General features: G+C 44.7%; 1 protein-coding gene across 39 annotated transcripts in view; it reads right to left on the reverse strand.

The window, feature by feature from the left end:
- MAGI1 (membrane associated guanylate kinase, WW and PDZ domain containing 1) overlaps nt 1–15,474 on the reverse strand; it is a 361,242-nt gene that overhangs the window by 287,079 nt on the left and 58,689 nt on the right. The window contains exon 1 of one of the 39 annotated variants that reach the window (XM_074603151.1): nt 11,598–11,675. The exons of 37 other annotated variants lie outside the window; for them this stretch is intronic. The gene's annotated coding sequence lies outside the window, so the exon portion shown is untranslated. Of the gene's footprint in view, nt 1–11,165; nt 11,285–11,597; nt 11,676–15,474 lie in introns of those variants that run through there. One more of the 39 variants, XM_074603162.1, reaches the window with a different exon arrangement.

The following is a 15,474-nucleotide window of genomic DNA, read 5'->3' on the forward strand; positions in this document are numbered from 1 at the left end:
AGTGGAAGTGAAGTAAATGAAATAGTCCATATTTATTTTTATTAAACTTCCACAGATATTAATAGCCAGATTGTACTGAGGGGGAGGAAGGGAGGGGAAAGAAAAAAAATAACCAAAGAGCTGGAATTAGTCTCGGGTTCCCAAGAGGGTCCTTCCTCACAGTCCCAGAGACAAGGACAGACTCACGGCCACCCTGGCTCCGGACCATGGGATGGGCACATCAGGGCAGGCAAATAGTCTAACTGAGTGGGAGACTTTTGCTTATGCTAATGTGGTCCTTTTGGACCAGCTTGTAAAAAAAAGCATTAGCATCAGAAGAATTTTATAGTAACAACAATGATGACAACAAAACTTGCTTTTCATAGGTCTAGATTAGCCATCATAGCCATCTCCCTCAGCAAAGCTCAAAGTCAGCAGCTACTATCGTTGTCATCATTTCATAGACAGGGGAGCTGGAGCACGGAGAAGTGGAACAACTCACTGAGACCATCCTGGAGGCCAACGCCTGGAGCACCCCTCTCCCACCAGACCACCTGGGTTCCTCCAGCTCCTCCCCACAACTGAAAGATTCTTCAGGATTTTATACAGCTGCTTCCCAGCCTCAAACACTTACAAATGTGATATCAGCAGTCCACAGACTTCAAGAAAAATATGCAAGATACTTTATCTACCTTGCTGCCTCCAAGAAAACTGACGTGATGCTTGTTTTTAAAGAATGACCTCACTGTGTTTCAGAATTAGCATTACGCAGCTGCATCCACAGAGGGATTTGCAGGAGAGTTCCATGCTACAAAGCACTATTAGACAACTACTCACAGCAGAAAGCGGAGCATCCGTTGACGCTACAGTACGCCTTTTAAATAAGTCTTCTAGAAAACCCAGCAGTATATCTGAATCAACACCAATACTCTTCCCAACAACATCTTCAGAATCCATGGATAATTTGCCAGTTGATGCTATTCTAGCTGTAAAATTGTTTTTAAAATGTTATAAGAGAACCTGCTCAGGAAGCAAGGTGACCATGTGAGAAATATGCATTTCAGAACATCTACCTTTGCTCACAAAAATAACCTATATTACATTTCAAAAAAAACCTCCCTGCTTGAAACATTTGGGGAAGGACCCAGAAGAAATGTTTCCAGGAGCACTTCCTTAAGAGGAAGTTGGAGGACTGCTTTGACCGATGCAGCTTCTGTCAGCAGCTCTGGACCAGTTGGAGGTGTCTCAGCAGAGGTTCTCCTCTGTCCCTGCCAGACTAGAAATCCCAGTACAAAGTGGGATTAGTACTAGGATAAAAATACATATCAAAACACCAAGATGGAGCTCTCCAGGACAACGCTTGTCATCTTTGTTGCATGCTGGTTACTGCCTAGGATGACAAAACCAGAAATCCTCAGCTGCCCTCACAAAATCATCCCACTGTTCTACATTTCCCCTTCCAAATAGCAATACGGAGGAGCCATCAAATAAATAAACAAACAAACAAAAAAATACACTGGTGCTATTTGTAACTGTTTTCTGACATTTCCTATTATGAGCTGAATAGCAAGTGACAGCTAAAACAAAACAAAAAAGCATTATTTGGATAAGCAAATGTATACTAGATAAAATGCTAGGAAGACAGATATGAAGGTTACACTGTCAGCATGGCATACGCTCTGATGGCACGCAGTCAGCGCAGGGCTCAGGACTCATATGCATCATTTCTGCAGCAGTATTAGGACAAGCATACAGTCATTCAACCATATTACCCTGTAAAGGATATTGCTTTCCCACGAAAGTCTCTGTTGCTTGTCCAGGACGCAACAAGAAAACACAGATAATGAAGACATCTGCAGATGATGTTTGAAAGACACAGCTAAAACTTGGCGGAAGAGTAAAATTGGATTTTTATCACTTAGCGATCTCAACTCTATTACAGACCTTTTATTAATGGCACAGAAATGGATTTTATTTGTATGCTTCATATTCTTAGACAGAACACATTAAAGCTTTAAGCAGAAACAAAACGACCGGGCAATATCAGGACTGCGTTGCTTCCTAAAGCAATGATAACTGGGCAATCCGGCAGCCGAGCTGTTTCATGCCACAGCAACCCAGCACCCACCATGTACCCACACCCAGACACGCATCGCTTTGGACATAGCAAAGTTAGATCCTGAGATTTCTTCTCTCTCTCTGCCTTCCCAGCATCAGTCTCCTTCATTAATGCCTCGTGCCCCTGTTTAGGAGGCCTGACCGGTACCTACAAAAGGTATTTTCATTTTCCTGCTGGAGTACATATCACCCAAGCTGGAAAAAGATATTTGTCAGGTTAAAGATGAAAGAAAAAAAAAAAAAAAAGAAAAAAAGGCAGATCCCCAGTGAAGCACTTCAAAAACTGAACCTAGTTATTCTGTTACATTTGGCAATTGTTTGAATTCACAACAGCACATAGGGTAATAAACACATTTACTTTGAAACCAGCCGGAAATAGGTTTAAGTAGTAAATCCTGACTCAGAATTCACAAGTCATTTGCAAGCAAAAGGACCAGACCTTAAGTCTTGTACACCGCAACCTTCAGATTCCACTGAAAGTTACAATTCTAGAAGTAATCTCAGAAGTAAGGGAACTTGCTACCGTTTCGGCCAGGCAGGAAACAGAGTAGGAGCTTAACTGCTAAATAAATGATTCTTTGCAACAATTAGAAGTGAAATGAAGTCTTTCTGGAATCCCACTGCAGCCCTGGCAACACACCCCAGGCTCCGCTGCCAGCTGAACTGCACACAGCAAGCCAGATTTACCAGAATAAAACCTAAAAGCTCCAAATAACCGAGAGCTTTTTTCACCCTTCATATGAACATTACAGTCACGTGCATTTTGCAGCCATCAGTTTTGGCACGACTAATTCCATTTTCTTTTAATGATTTATGGGGGGGGTGTTCTTGGAGCAGCCGTCAGGAGAAATAAAGAATGACCTCCTTTCACAAGATCAGAGATGTATTTGCACATAAACAGCTGAAGAGAACTGGACTCAACAGTCTGCAGATGCCCATGATATAATAAGAACAAATAAAAAGCTTATGACACTGTAACTCTGCACCAGCAAAAACATAAATCCTGATGGAAGCACTGGAGTCAGATGGCCTTTGAAATCGCTCACAGGTTCTAAATTTCCTGGCAGTGAACTGCAGGGTGGGTATTAAAACACAAAAACCTTCTGCCAAACAAACACCCAGGCAATAAATAGCGATAGTAAAGCAGCGACAGACCTTTGAATCCATTGGTCAAGAAAATTGGTTTCTCGAAGACAGGGCGCAGATCCGTTTACTGGACCTGATCAAGCGACTGCAGCAGATGCCGAATGCTGGAGACACCCTGCGGAACCCATCTCCCCCCATCCCGCTTCCTCCGACAGGCAGCATCGCTCCATCTGGGAACAGGGAGCGGGAGGAGGCAGAAACCGCGGGAAGAGGGCTCTGATTCAGTGCACAGCGATACCATCATTAAAAAAAGCCAAAAAACTGGGGGAACGTTTAATGACCGGCAACAGTCAAGTTACGGAGGACTCTGCAGACCTGGGTTTATGAGAAGGGAGCCAGGCTCCCCGGGGCTTTGGCGTCATTTGCTTCATCCCTCCCTGTGCTGAGTGCAGGTGAGCACCCACCGAGAGTGCCCCAGGGTGCGAAGGGGACAGGCAAGGACAGGCAGGCACCAGCCCCACCAGCAGGCCCAGCACAAGCAAACACCTTGCTGAAGACCCCGTATCACAGCCTCCTTGTTCAGTGGAGAAGATTGAGACATGCCAAGTCCTACCAACACCGAGCTGGAGGGAGAAAGGCAAAAAAACAACCAACCAAAGAAAAAAAAAACCACACAAAAAAAAAAATCAAGTTATGTCTGTAAAAACAAAACACTTAAGTAAATCACCATGTAAACAACCAACTCCGGGCATTTTTTTTAAATTTTGTTTTTATTTTTTTTAATTTGTTTCTATGTCTGAGCACCTCACCTCTAAAAATCATGACTAAATTCTTACTCCCTCTTCCAACTATATGCACCCTCTCAACACTTTTAATAGCACAGCGATATAGATTGGATCAAGCACAGCGCTTCCATTAAGCCATAACGTAGCAAATGTCACTTCACAAGCCTTTAGTATTCATGGGCAGGCACTTCCCGCGTGAACCACAGCTACACCATCGTTTACCTGGCAATTACTTTCAATACAAGCTGCAGCACAAATAAATCTGTGATATATAAATGCTAATACAAAGAAAAGATAACCTTTAGTACGAATCCAATGACTAACACAGAATCACAACTAGAAAAATATTTCCTTAAACATTCTCAGTAATCCTACAAAACATATGTAGCATCCCAGCCATTGAAGGATGAATCAGGCCGCAGGTTTGCAACGCTTCCCGATGTTGCTCAGCTGTAAAATACGGGATTCATTTTACAATCAGAACTGGATGGAGTTCAAAGTGAGGGGTTATTAAAACCTGAAAGCCTCTAAGATTTTCTCCACTTAAGGAAAGTGGGCAAGTATGTGCTTTCTTTTTTTTGAATGCATTTAATAAAAAATCCATTTAAGCTTTTTTTTTTAAAAAATAAATATAAATATACATAATATTCCTCACCACTGACACTTTTCCTTAGGAAAAAAGCATAAAATACACTCCTTCATTCTTTCAGTTTGGGGATTTTTTTTCCACAGGTAGAGGAGGGGCAGTTACTGTGAAATCTTTTCTGCAGAGACATCGAGGTCTCCGAGCATCGGATGTTCTCCCCTCTCACCAGCTCAGCCACATTTGCTTTGGTGAACAACCCAGAAGCGTTCATTAAATCACCCCGTTAATCCACAAGGTGACACCAAGCTGGGACCAGAACAATGGCTCAATATAGCACTGCGGTCACTCAGAGAAATTAAAGACATTTTACACATCCAGGCCTAATCCTCTATCAGTATTTATAGGTAAGAGATTCATATGGATTTATAGCCTCGAGGGATCCAGAGATGATCTATTCCCATCTCCCCATGTAACAGAGGCCACATTGTATCAATCAATTCCTCCCTGGCTTCTGCTTTAACTAGAGCATTTCCCTATACATCAATCCTTGATTCAACACCTTCCACGACAGAGAATCCACTGGGTAACACTTGATAAATTGCTTCAGTGGTTAATTATCCACCCTCTTTAAAGAAGTGTATTCTATTTCCTGACAATGTATTACTTGTAAAATTACAACAGAGCTCTAATAAAAAGACCTTTTTTAATCTGTAACTATTGAAGAATGGACTAATAAGAACATAATCTCCCATTTTTATACACTTGAACAAAAAGGACATAAAAGAAGGTACTACTGTATAGAAAAATGGGGAAGATATGTTTTAAAAGACCTCCCAGAAAAAGAGATAGGGACACAGTGCAGGTCACTCGCCCAGATGTACCGGTCAGCTGGCTGAGAAAGAAGGCTATTTTACTAACCTGTATTAAAGTCACATTAGTTCAGCAAACAGTTAACAAAGATGCTAAATCCATGGACAACACTACCCTGGACATGAGAATTAAGACCCCTACAATGCTCTTGGCCTTTAAAAAGAGCCTCCCAGTTGGGACAATAACACACAAGCAACTAACATGCTCCTCTTTATAAGGAACGGGTCCTTCTTGCCAGGGCAACAAGACCGCCCTGGATGCAGATCTTCATCTGCTCGGAGAACTTTCACATCCATCTTCATGTCTAAGCAAACCCCTGGAGAAGTGGGTTATTTGCGCCTTCTGCCCCGTGTACTTCTCCGCGCTGCTCAACATAAGCAGGTCCATGGTGCAACCTGAGGGGCACCAGAGAGTGGTTAAAACTCTCTGATAACGGCAGGATAATTGCCTCCAGGTTCCTTCGCTGAAAAACTCATTTAGCAGGAGACACACATTCACAAAAACTATATATTGCAACTGTGCAGGTGGGAAAGTTGTCCTTAAAGAATATGATGTTATATATTTTTAAAAAAAACCCACCAAACCAACTCCTGTGTGGAAGGCCTGATTCAAAGATGACTCAAACCACTGAAAAAGCTCTGCTTTATCATAAAAGCCCAGTCAGGCTGCCCAGGTGAAGTGGGGATGAGTTTTGCCAAGCTTATGGTCTAACGATTCATATCAAATCAAGTTGAACTAATGAGGCAATATTTACTGTGACAAAAGCAAGGGAAGAACCTCTCAGGTTTGTCTTCTCATACAAAGCATATCAGTGAGCAGAGTTGCAAGTACATTTTTCTGCATATGACAAATATTTGAAGACATAAAACAAGCCATGCATGTATAAGCTTCTTCTGATGCATATAAAACACACATCATACTTAACCTCGGCAAATAAAAATCATTGGGCCTGAGCCAGCATTTTTAAGACTTTCAGAATCAACCTCTAGTGCACTGCCTAGGTAATTTATAACAATAAAAAAAAAAAGAGGAGGAGAGAAAAAAGAAGAAAAAAAAAATGCCCCTACTATTTTAAAAAAAATTCTCTACTAATCAATAAAGGTAACGCACGCTTCAATCTAGGCTTATTTTTAAAAAGGGTGAGGTCTCAGACACCACATCTGTCACCAGCCTCAGCCAAATTCCTCAGGAGGTTGAGATGAGCTGGCAGGAGGTGAGATGTCCGACCTCCAGAGGTGACCACGCACCACCTCGCAGCACTACAGTGCTGGTTTGCATCTGCAGTTCACCCACTCCCTGCCATGGGCCACAAGACAACACAGGTCCTGGCCAAGAAGCACCAATGTCCAATACACGCAGCAGCACCACAGTGCTCCCACACCACGGGGTTCACAGCAAGCAACGCACCAACCTAGGACTTGGAGACCACACCAGAAATGGAGCCTTTCATGATTCCCGAGGCACAGTTTGGGAGCTAACAGCATTGATTTGGACCATACATTTGAGAGCCCTCAGCTGGCTGGAGGTGACCTGGAAACTTGGGTTATTCGAAACCAAAAACCACACTTTTTGCAAATGAGAGAAAAGACTTAAGCCATGCAGACACCGAAGCAGCCCATTGGTGCAAGCTGACAGACAGGATTAACAAATAAATAAAAGAAGGTAAGGAGGGGAGAATAAATGTTTCAGGGCTGGTGAGCCTAAACCACAGCAGTAGTTGAAATTAAGCAAAGAATCCCCTTTGATGCCCAAAGACTGGCTTTGTGAGACGGTTCCTGTCTTGCAGAGTCTGCTCCGCCTGGCTGCCCGACACCCCGGCTTTTGGCACTGCTCCCCGCTGACGCCACGCTCCTAATTACAAAATATGTGGGCAAAGACAGACTGTGTGCCCCAAAACGAACATGCAGACTTCTCCCCTGTCACTTGAGACATCAGCCAGAAGAAGCACTGGTGAAAGCAGAGAGTTCCACTCACGGCCACCTTTCCTACTCAGCTTCACAGCATTTGACAAAAAGGACGATAATCTTTCCTGGGGAGGACAGAAAACAGAAATTTATCTATTTTTTTTAGGAATGATTTATACATAGCAAAAATCATAATGGAGCAACAGGAGCTGCAGTTCAGAGGTGGCTCAGAGCTTCCCTACAGTTTTAAAGATATGAGTAACCTGTTAGTTACTAAAAGTCCTTCTGAGAAGCAAGCTGGCCTCTCTAAAAACCTTTGTCTCCAAAACTTGGTATTATTTTTAAACGCTAACAAAGGATCCAGGCACAACGAATGCTCTCTCAACCCAGACTCCCTCTGATTATTATCAAAGGAATTGCTTAATACAAAGTCATTGCAATTGTAAAATGCCAAGTGTGCAGTTAATATGCTGATACCAAAAACTGAGTAATATAGCTGGTGAGCATCCCAAACCTTCTGCCAACTTACTCACGGTGTGAATATGAAAAAAAAAAAAAAAAAAGGGAAAAAAGTTTGCTACACAGCTTTAAGCTGTCAACAGATTTTATCCTAAATAGTTTTTAAATGAAACCAAACGCACGGCCAGCTGCGCTTGCCTCCAGGTTTACTGGCAGACAATTAATGTTTTACTAATTCCAGAAAGAGCGAGCTCCTTCCTGATTGCTGTTAGGTTACAAGATTGTAAAACACTCCGCACTGCTTTAAAGCGGGCGTCCCTCCCTGGACCCCAGGCAGGGATGCTGCAGCCAGCGAGGAGGACGACGCAGGGGAGAGACACTTCCACCAGCGCTGCCGAGCATCCATGGGAAAGGTCAAGACTATTGATGGTGCGCACAAGGGTGCAGAGGAGACAAGAAATGCTGAGCTTGCTCCTGTGCCTGTTGGAAATTAGTCCGCAGAAAGCAAGCGGGGTAAAAGGTTAATGAAACACAAGCTGAGGAAATAAAACAAGGACACAGATGACTGTGCCACAAGGCCCCAGGGCCGGCTACGCTGGCTGGAGCCCTTTCCCCAGATAAAGGGCTGCAGAGATGTTACTGGAGTTAGGAAAGCAGAGCGACATAAAGCTGTTTCTGCCTCCCATGGTAGGGGTTAGCGTGCCCTCGCAGGCACCACCACCTAATTCCCACTGTTCCAGACCCCCACTGTGCTCCCTTCTGTCCTCCAGCTGGGAAGGAGCTGTAGCATTTGCAAGGAAGGAAATAGGTACAGAAAATGGGCAACGAAATCTACGTGACATGAGGACATGCAGCGAGTGCTGATTTGGGGGTTCCTTGAAAGAAGCAGCAAAGCCACTGGTGTGGTGAGAGCAGAGGTCTCAGAGAGGGGGAGTCCCGAGCACTATGGTCCCCCCGAGCTGGGCTGCACCTGCCCACAAGCCTGAAACTCAGTCCTGGAAACCTTGATCTCGGCTTCAAAACAGACTTTAACTTTTAAACTTACGTTTTTCACTTCAAAACAAACTTTAACTGATAGGATACTCCAAGTTAGCACCTTCGTTTGGTACCCCACGTATGGGCATCTTTACTGTCTGATCCACTATCATGCTTTATTTTATGGCAGACAATACACTCTTCAGGCTTGAAATCAAAATTAATAGTGTGACGTTTTGCAGATGGTGTGGTTGGTTGTTTTTTCTTTTCTTAAAAGGACAACCAATTTTTTTTTGTGCACAAACTTTCCTGTGCTGCGTTTATGCCACCATTATGGATTTCTGCAAAGTAACAGTATTTACAATAAAGGGATTGACACCCTCTGGGTTTCAGATATAACGATTAGAACTGCATAATAAGTTTCTCTAATCTAAGGGTTTGCATAAACTTCTAGCTTGATTTCATTGAATACAGATTCCAGATCTAAAACCAACTATTTCTAGTGTTACCTAAGCAGGGTATCCTAAAATAACACAAAGAAATAGAAGGGGGGGGGGGGGGGGGGGGGGAAGAACCAAACAAAACAAAAAACCCAAACAAAACCCCATACATTGGAGAATTTCACTATTTCACTAATTTACTCGCAAAGTGCCAAAAATACATAAGCAATCCAGGATGTTCCCATTGTATTGTGAGAACCATTTAAGGACACAAACTCGAGAACATCTATGCACTATATAAGCTGCCGTTTGACCAGTCACTTGGTGGGTAGACAAACAATCTGATGCTTGGGATCACTTTTACAACTGGCGCGCTAAAGCGGCAGGCTTAGGAAAATATGAATGCAATGCAAGACTAAACCAAACAAAAAGCCTCAAACCAAAACAAACCAAACCAAACACCAAACAAACAGTAATTCACAGGAATCACTCCGCCAGCACTTCACCAGGTGAATGAAATTAGCAACCTGACAATTAGCAAAAGGAATAAATCCCCATTAAAAAAAAAAAACATGCAGGAAGGAATTTTCAAGTGCGTGAATGCAAATACTTGGCTTCATACTTGCTGTTGTTACCAATGCAATATGTTTAGCCATTTCTCTATGGCATATGAATCTCAACTCGGTATGAAAACAAATCACTGAAAGTCTTGGCAGATTAGTAAACGTCAGATCAAATAAGACCTTCTCCTAGACTATGCAGGGGCTGTACAAATTTATCAGAGTCTTACAGATTCTTTGCTCTCTTGACATGAATAGGTCAGAACAGCCCAGAGACAAAGGGCACAGCGAGATCAGATAACTAAAACTGCACAATTTTGGAAGGCCATTTACAGCTGGGCTTTGTTTTACAATTAACCTCATTCACAGAGAAATAGTTCTGGAGGTGGATAATGCCACAGGAGATATAGCAAGCAGCAGGAGAAAGCAGCTTTCTCTTCTCAAAGGCTCTCCCTAGTAGACAGCACAGGGTTGACTCTTACAAGGAGCTAGGCAGCCCACATCCCGAGCCTGAAAACCTCTGCTGAGCTGCGCAAACATAGAGGGGAGGTTTCAGATTGCTTGCAGAAACTCGAGAGATTACCAAGAGTTATACAATTGGGATGCATCCCTGGAGCTTTGCTGTCAGAAGATCCTACACAGAGAAGGTAAAGCCTCTGGGCTCTGGCAGGGTTGAGTAGAACAGAGTAGAACAGAGTAGAACAGAGTAGAACAGAGTAGAACAGAGTAGAACAGAGTAGAACAGAGTAGAACAGAGTAGAACAGAGTAGAACAGAGTAGAACAGAGTAACTTCAAGGGAGGAAGAAAGGAAGGAAGGAGAGGATCTGTGTTACAAAGGACATAACCAGGATGGATGAACAAGACAACCCAAAGTTTCCCCTGAGCTGTGCTTGTTCTCTCCCACCATCAGTCAAGCACAGAGAAAAATTCAGGAGAGCCACATCGACCCTGCAGCAGTAGAGGAACAGCCAAGCACCCCGACCCCAGCGTGGGGATCCTCTCAGGGAAACCAGTCTGTGCCCAGCTCAGGTGCTTTTGCCCCCCAGGGACTATCACGCAGATGGTGCTGGGAGAGCAGGCAGGGCACAGGCAGCAAACGACACCAGTCAGTATTTCTAGGATGGGGCAATGCCTCTGAAACTCAGCAGCACACCTGGCAGTAAGGTTTGGACATGAGAATACATCAGCCCCTTCTGTCTGATGGAGAAAACCAACTCTCCTGCTGCGTTCCTGCCTGAGGCGAGGGGCAGGCAGGGCGGCAGCAGCACTAACACCATCTCAGCATCCATCGCTCACCCCTCTCCCCAGCACCCCACGCCGCTGCAGCTCAAATGCCTATGGCAAACTTTCCAGCATCTGCAACTGTTTCCGAAGGATTTACGGCTCTGGCTGTCTTGCTCACCTCGTGGCACCCGCTAGGCATGTCCTCTCCTCTCCCTGAAGCAGGGTGCTTTCACTCACATTGCCCCAACAAGCTGGTCTTGCAAACATTTCCTATGCATTTAGGAGCACTCTCCCATGGCTCTGGTCAGAGCTCTAAGCGCTGACCTTCTCCTTTCCCATCAGTCACCAGGGAATCGTTTGCATTTCCTGACAAGATGATTGGGGGTGGGGGGACTCTGACATTTATCACCTGCCCTTCAAAGCAAAGAACAAAATCTACCCAACCACCCCCACACAGCCTCTGGGCCACCTCCAGCACATGCAGGTGTAGGCAATAAGGGAGAACAAGTTAAGGCTGAGTTCAATAAGATATTTAAGCCTATGCTTAGCTCTAGGAACCACAGGTCCTCCCAATTTCACAAGCCCTGCCCAGTGCTGGGTTGGTACATACCTCTGCTCCTGCACCAAGCCACAAGCAAAAGGAGACTGGGAGTTCGGGAATTCACTGAATGCGCATCCAGAGCGATCTTTACTGGGATCCTTGTGCCATGAGAGCCCTTCAAATATGGACTTCCGCCATTTACATCACATTTGTATCCGAAGTTAATGACTCAATTACATAAAGTGCTTTTTTAAAATCATGGTACAATTAGTTCCAAAAAACACGGAAGTATCCAACAACTTGAATACTCATTAAGAAGATACAATTATAAACATGAATCTAGTTATTTGCAACAGATACCAGAGCACACACTGTTTATGAAAAACAATTGTTAGGTTTCTGTGAAACAGGATCATCTCGTGCTTTTTATTTAAGGAACACAATGGTAAAGAGCACGGAACCATTACAGCACGGAAAGGAACCCTGCTTGGAGGGTTACGTTGCCTTTTCAAAGGGAAATCGGGAGCACAATAATGTTTTATTGTTATTCTTTCAAAATACACAAGTGAACAATATATTGCTTAAAAACATTTTCTTGTAAACAACTTTAATAGTAAAAGCAAACAATACCTTAAGAAATAAAAGGAATTTATATCCTTAAAGATCAAGTTATTATTTTGGCTTGTTGATGTGAAATAGAATGAACTATTTATTAGAGCTCAAATCGTTTAGGAACTATAACCACAATGATCTCTAAGTAGAGATTATGGCAAGGAAACAGGACCGTAACATAAATATTCAGGATTTCAATGCAGCAAAGAACACACACAACTTCTTAGCTAGATGGGGAGAGGGCGATAGCACCGCCCTTCCTGGCAGCCACCTAACAACAACCAGGTAAGAATTGTACTGTTTGCAGACAAGCAAGAAATTGAAGAGGATTTAAAAAAAAAAAAAGAAAAAAAAAAGAAAAGAGAGAGAGAGAAAAAAAAAAGAGAAATATTACTTTTCTTGGTAAAACTTGCAGCTTGTAAACATAATTTCCAAAAATACAAGCTGAAGCCAAAGCTGACACTGGCACCGAGCACACAGACATGCACCGCAAGCCGGGCTGACTGATGGGCAACCCTGCCCTGACAGCCAGCGGACCAGGAACTTAATTAGAAAGAAACCAAATGAACCCGAGCTCTCAAGATGGCTCCGAAGGATGGGCTCGGGAGAGGGAGCAAACAAAGAGCCGCCACAGCAAGCAGCCGCCTGAGGGGTGCTCCTTGAGAAACTCCTCTCAGGCTCATTCAACTCTTACTCAAGCCTCTTCCTTGCGTCTTGGGGGGGGGGGGGAAAAACCTGCCCCAGGATTCACTTACGCTGTGGAAGCCCGTGCTCAGCCCTCCTTACCTCCTTCTCTCACTCACTCCAGTTTGGGATCCCCGGCCAGGGAGAAGCCGCTGGCAGAGGGTGTGATCGCAGGAGCTCCTCTGCTTCATACCTGGGCGCGGGACACTGAGCATGCTCCCGTCCCTCCCCGGCCAGGTTTCAGGGGGAGAGGAAAAAAAAAAAAAAAAAAAAAAAAAGCTTTCCTGAAAGCAGATTAGAGATGTCCCAGCAGTGGATGAGCTTTATCTGGATCCGTTTCAAAGCATTTCAACTCAAAAGGGGATAAAGCAGCGAGCAAATTGCACCTAGCCGTAGCCTGTTTTAGCAACCGACTCTAAGTCAACCCACGCAAACAAAAAGTCCTTTGGAGGAAAACACAGGAGACGTGGGTCCCACTTCAGGTGCTGTCAAAACACACCTGCATGTTTACATGTGCCTCAGTTTCCCATCTATAAAGGAGCAGCTGTGAAGGCCTGGCTTATTCCTTCTTTTGTTCGCCTTGCCTGTAGCACATTTGGGTAATGTACAGCCTTTTACAAGGCATTTTTACAATACCTAAGACAACAGGGCTTTGACCTCTATTATAGCTGCTAAATAGTATCACGTTGTTTGCATCACTGTAAACCCAGAATTCAAGCAAATAAGGAACAGCTCCCACATGACTGTCAAAAAAAGTCTCCTCCGGTATCCAAACAGTGCCGGCAATATAATCAGACCTGCTGGAGCTGAGACATGAAAGCTTATAGATCGGAAAGGGAAATGGGCAGAAGGATGGAAACGGCAGGCTGCTTTCCCGCAGCTGTAAGCGCACATTTGGTCCAGGGACTACTGCTTCCCCAGAGTCGAAGGTTGCCAGAAATCTTGCACGAGAATCTGCTCCAATTTCCATATAGCTTCCTTATGTCGCCTGTACTCCAGCATGAAAACCCACACTTGGCTGGGTGGCCACCGCTCTCCCAGTCGGAGGGCTTGCTCTGCCCATTTCACAGCACGATCCTCACGACGTGTCCATGTCACACCTCAGGTGAAAATCCTAAATCAGATGACTTCTTACAAACATACTATTTATGCCAGACACCGGTGCCAGTCTGGCTAGACGGCTGGAACAGGGACCAAGGCTCCGGTGGGTGCCCATGTGGCGGCTGGCATCCCCACCGGCCAGCTGGGGCAGAGCTGGCACACTGACTTGCAAGTCCCGCTACAGTAATATCCGCTTTTAGCATATCTGCCTTGTAAATAATGCCATTTCCCCAGGTCTGCCCGATCTGCTAATATGCTCTTTTAATTGAGTTGGGACTCAGGGGGTATAGAAACAGCCCAGTCACACTGAAGGTAGACAACTGAAGACCAGTGTTACCAGTAGCCCGACCTCAGGAGCCCAGGCAGAAGCCCTCAGCACAAGCACAGGTAACACAGGTGTGATCCTGCCCTCTCCTTTCTTCAGGTTTCCCCTGGTGCTCACAAGGGCTGTGACATCGGGCTGGTTCATTTTACTTTGAAATATAGCACAGGTTAAACTACCTAAAGAGGCAACAGCAGGTTGGCCTGGAGGCTGATGGAGCTGAGCGGTGGAGGTAAGGGTTAGCCCTGAGCAGGAGCCACACACCTCTCCCAGGGGCCAGGGTCACTGTCACCATGGGGCACTGCTGGGCAGAGATGTTGGGGATGGAGGATCTGGTGGGACCAGGCAGCAGAGAGGCGTCGATGGCCAGCTCTCAAAAAACATGAAATTCAAAGACATTTCAAATTGAATTGAGTCATCCTTACAAAGGTCCAACAAAGTAGTGCGAGAGGACATGCCAGTCTCTACCAGAATGGCTTTGGACTCCTGCTGGTCCATACTGGATGGAAAGGATAACACGGATTGTTCACATTCTAAATTTTCAAACCAGACAGATACGATATATTCCAATCAGTGAAAGGAAGAACATACACAATAAATAAAGTGTCCAATGTTGGGGAAGGGCCCTTCCGACTCTGCAATCTGTAAAAGAAACTTTATCAGAGTATAGCAATTCCCATATGGGATGGAGACAGGTTACATTGAGAGAAAACTTTGGCCATGTCAAGGTTTTGGGGATCTTTTTGTTTTTCTTCTGCTTGCTTGGTTTTTTTGTCATCAGCAGTTTGGTTCTTTTGCTAAAATTTATAATCCCAAGAGACCACCAACCTTCTCAAAGTAAATCAAACCTTATCAGTCCCATTATGCCTGCCCCTAAGTACCCCCAGTCTACCCCATCCCCTATGTTTCTTACTGAACAAAGGCATAAATCGTTACCAACATGCCCCCGCCATCCTGGATCTGGCCACATCTGCATCATGTGTCACCACCCCATCTGTTACTTCACCTCCTGAGCTGGTGCTGCCCCAAGGCAGCCCCACAAAGTTGGGACTGCAGCACAGCTCAGCGCCACCCAACAGGACAGTCCAAGCTGCGATGACATGAGGCCACCCAGAGCTAGGCACATGTCACCTGAGACAGGGAAATGGGGAACCTCCAGGTACCCCAAAAGGTGCACAGTGCATCTCTAGCTACCTGCCTTTACAGCGTTGACATCAACAGCCTGGC

Source organism: Larus michahellis, chromosome 10 (assembly GCF_964199755.1).
Source record: "Larus michahellis chromosome 10, bLarMic1.1, whole genome shotgun sequence".
Classification (NCBI taxonomy): Eukaryota; Metazoa; Chordata; class Aves; order Charadriiformes; family Laridae; genus Larus; species Larus michahellis.